The sequence below is a fragment of the Drosophila willistoni genome, unplaced genomic scaffold, assembly GCF_018902025.1.
Source record: "Drosophila willistoni isolate 14030-0811.24 unplaced genomic scaffold, UCI_dwil_1.1 Seg740, whole genome shotgun sequence".
Taxonomy (NCBI): Eukaryota; Metazoa; Arthropoda; class Insecta; order Diptera; family Drosophilidae; genus Drosophila; species Drosophila willistoni.
The window spans coordinates 126,832-130,740 of NW_025814644.1; the positions used below are offsets into that span (position 1 = coordinate 126,832).

At 35.6% G+C, this 3,909-nt stretch overlaps 1 long non-coding RNA gene across 3 annotated transcripts; it reads right to left on the bottom strand.

Moving 5' to 3' along the window:
* Window positions 1-2,955: 2,955 nt before the first annotated feature.
* LOC124461920 lies at window positions 2,956-3,654 on the bottom strand. 3 transcript variants are annotated; one of them, XR_006955316.1, is made up of 3 exons: window positions 3,593-3,654; window positions 3,154-3,527; window positions 2,956-3,016 (listed from the first exon to the last, which is right to left on the bottom strand). It is a non-coding gene; the product is annotated as an uncharacterized LOC124461920 (long non-coding RNA). The 3 variants fall into 3 exon arrangements; XR_006955315.1 differs by having other exon boundaries at window positions 3,081-3,527; XR_006955317.1 differs by having other exon boundaries at window positions 2,961-3,011.
* Window positions 3,655-3,909: the final 255 nt, after the last annotated feature.

Genomic DNA, 3,909 nt, shown 5'->3' on the forward strand with positions numbered 1-3,909 from the left:
AGCGAACGATATAATTATTGTAGCATTGAGTGTTTAAAAGACAAGATTGAGATTTGGCTATACAGTAATTTGCATAGTCAAGACGCGAACCAGTTTTTTTAAATCTTTCAAAATATCTCGATTTAATGTTACGGAGATTAGAGAGCCTACGTGTGAACCAAACTGGCGCGCTGGCCACGGTAGAGACATTCACATAAGGAACGCATTTATCAATTAGAGAATTAAGAGCAGAGTAGAAAAACTTCACTGCACGATCTATATCGCAGCACTCAAATAGAAATGACCAATCAAAAGAGAAAATAAGGCTATTAAGAAGATTGAAATTTGTTTTACGAAAACATCTACGACGAGAATTTGCGATGTTATTAAATGAATTAGTAACGGAATTGTAAGAAATAGTAAGTTCAATGGTAGGGTGATAGGGATCTTCAGGTTTCACTAGGGGCTGTGTTCGGGATACAGCACTAACAGTGGGATCAGAAACAAAAACAAGATCAAGGATTCTTTTAGAAGAGTTAAGGAAAGAATTCAACTGATATAGCGGACATTCAAGTAGGCTATCAAGAAAAACATGTTGAGATGAAGGAATTAAGAAAATAGATTATCATCAACAAGCCAAGAAATATTAGGCAAGTTGAAATCACCTAAAACTATAAGGAAATCGCGATCTTTAAGACGATTAAAAATAGTTTGCAAGGCATCAGCATGATGCATATAGGTCGTTATATCAGAAGCTGGAGGAATATATGAACCAGAAATATATAAGCTAAAGTTGGAACATGTAATTTCGACGCAAATAAACTCAGCACCTAAGGGCAGATCAATCGGCACAACACTTGAACACAGATTCGAGTTAACAGCAATGAGTACTCCACCGCCACGACGACCAACATGATCAAGCCTATAAGAAATAAAGTTATTTGAAAGAATTTCATTATAAAAAACAGAGGAGTTAAGCCAAGTTTCAGAGAAAGCTAATATGTCAGCCGAAAAGGTTTAAGAAATAAAGTTATATAAAATCAATTTAGTGAAAATATTAGAATTTAAACCCCGTTATAGTTCAGTTAAAATTTATATTTCGGTCGCGTGGCGTCGACCAAGCAACTTTTGGCTTTCAAGCAGCCTTGGATTTTTCATTTTCTTTGAAACAATTTGGTTGATTGTACCCCAGCCCAATCGTTGATATTTTCTTCGTTGGAACAAAAAAGAGACATCTTTCCATAACCAAGACACCAGCGAGCCTCGGATTTATTTTATCAACCCTTCCATTTTATCAATAATCATCACCATGGGCCAGGCTAAAATAGTCTGGTGATGAAATGACGCTATTCCCCGGCTAATACCAACATTATACACCCAATTTGAGCGAGATCTACTACTTTTCGATTTCTTTTTGGTGCATATGCATACTTAGTAGTAGTTCTGCTACCTTTTCTTGTTTCATCTGTACGCAAAGTATGGCGTAGCAGCCCTTTGGTCTGGATACTACGTTTTTTTGTTGCACCACGGCAACACCTTTTCATACTTTTTCTCTCATTGATTAACGTAAATTTTTACTGAACTAAAAGAAAATTTAAATGAATTATTAGTTTAAGTAACGTAACGAAACTTTAAATATTATTACTAAAATTAAGTCCCTATTTGGTTAAGTAAAATACGTTTTCCTTAGTAGGAAACCTAATGGGTATGTAATGCGTTGAGATTGGCTTTGTTGCATTTCATTTTTCTAATAACTAAATTATACAGCAAAACCCTGCAGCATCGATGGGCCCAGAGATCGCACCGTTGGATAAATCGTGAGTTAACACACACATGTATATACATATATAAATATTTGTTTCATTGCCAACTGGCACACGCGGCCACATAACCCAAATCTCTTTTGAATTACTATGAATTTTTGAATCTAGATTTGCTCTAATTATAGTATTTAAATTTATTTTGCTATATCTTTTTACATATCTTTATTTTGTAATTTCTTAGCATATTAAGTCATGAAAACCCTTTGTTTGGAATTAAACCCGTAACTTGAAATTTCGTCATGTTGGTGTAAACTAATTCATTGAGGAGTCCGTCGCCTGAATCCATGACTATGCTGCCGTTACAAATCGTCTAAGATCATTTAAGAGTCTGTTAAGGGGCAATCAATTAAACCCAACAGTTTGCCAAGGTAAGGTGGGTACAGAAAGTTTCTTATAGTGCACTTATATTTTTTCTGTATGATCCGTGCGTACGCCTAGACTAGGAAAGAACCCCCTTATCCGACGAGCTAAGCAAGAGCAACGCTAGAAGTGCACGACCCGATCTTTAGCATACACTTGTGTTATCGTTAGCAACGTAGAAAAATTAGGCAGCCAATAACTACACGTGCACATGTACATCACTACAAAGTACACTAGCAAACCCGGCGAACCTCGTTTCGTCACCTGACTGCTTTTAATATTTCTTAACATTTCGTTTACAAATGAAAAAAAAATTTTTGTTTTGATTTATATTTGAAAAGTAAAACGAAATTTTCATTTTAGCACCTTTGTAAACGACATTATTTGTTTTTTGGTGAAAACATGATTTTTTTAGATTAAGGCCACAACTAGTCAGGGATTGGTCCTGTGATTTGTTGATCGTCATGGCGAAGAAAACCCGAATCGGGATCCTTGGAATACGATTTTCCTCATCTTTAAATTTTTCTTTAAGTATTGATCATCAGTTTTCTTATCAACAAACGCTTTCCACTGCACCGTTTTGGTTGGTTTAAATTTCTAAGCATTAACCCTGCACATTCAAGGAGTTTAAAATACCTGTGTATTTCGCCGGTAAAATAGTCATTCGACCAACATTGAATATACACTTCTAAACGTAATTTACCTTGATTCAACCGAATAAAATTAAGGTACTACGTATTGTTTCGACATGTAAACGCAATATTGTTGAAGTAATAATTGTCAAAATTTTTTTCGAATCAGCAAACGGTATGCGTAGTATTTCATCGACCTAACCTTCTTGGTAGTTTCCTAACCTAAAACAAATTTGGTAAAAATTGTATTTTAGAACACCTAATACGTTAACGGCATTGATCTTACCCTTTGTTACCCTTACAAATTTGATAAAAATTGTATTTTAGAACACCTAATACGTTAACGGCATTGATCTTACCATTCAATAAATTTTTCATTTTGATATTAAAGTTATATTCATCGTCACCTTGCCAGAACATCAGCGGGTATTGAAACGCGTCATATGAACGTCACCAACAATAAACATTTCCACTTCATCCATTGTTGGATCATTAAATGTGCGTTCATGTGTTCTAGCAGGTCTTTTATCTGCTCTGATCACAACTGCAGATCTTGTATCTTACAAACAATTTTTTTTTAACGTAAATTACCTTAAATGTTGGATTATAACATGTTCTTCGATAATTTCAGCCCCAAATGAAGTCACTTGGAAGCAGACATTGTATTTTGAAGTGTTCGCTAGAAAATGTCATATTTCTAGTATTTCGCCATAAAGTAGGAAACACAATGGCACTGTTGGCGGGACCAATAATAACAATTTACTTTACCACTAAGGCGGCACAAACCAGTTGTTTTACCAGCAAACTTCAATGAGCCACAATGCCACAAACTAATCGATGCAAGCTGTAGTCGATGGTGCAATCATAAAGAAAATCTGCTCGACTCAAATCTATTCTTGAACCATTTCTTCTTGCACTTTGAAGATTATTCCTATGCTCATCTGTACGATAGGCTCGACGATTTCTCGTTTCTAACCTAGCCGTTTCATAGGCTGTCCTCTGTGCTCTTGTGTTTGAGAAGCACGAATTAATGCCCTTCCTCTTTGAATACTAAAGCGGCGCTCTTCTCGTATAATTTCTCCTTGTTCATCGGATAATCTGGAACGTGGCATAAT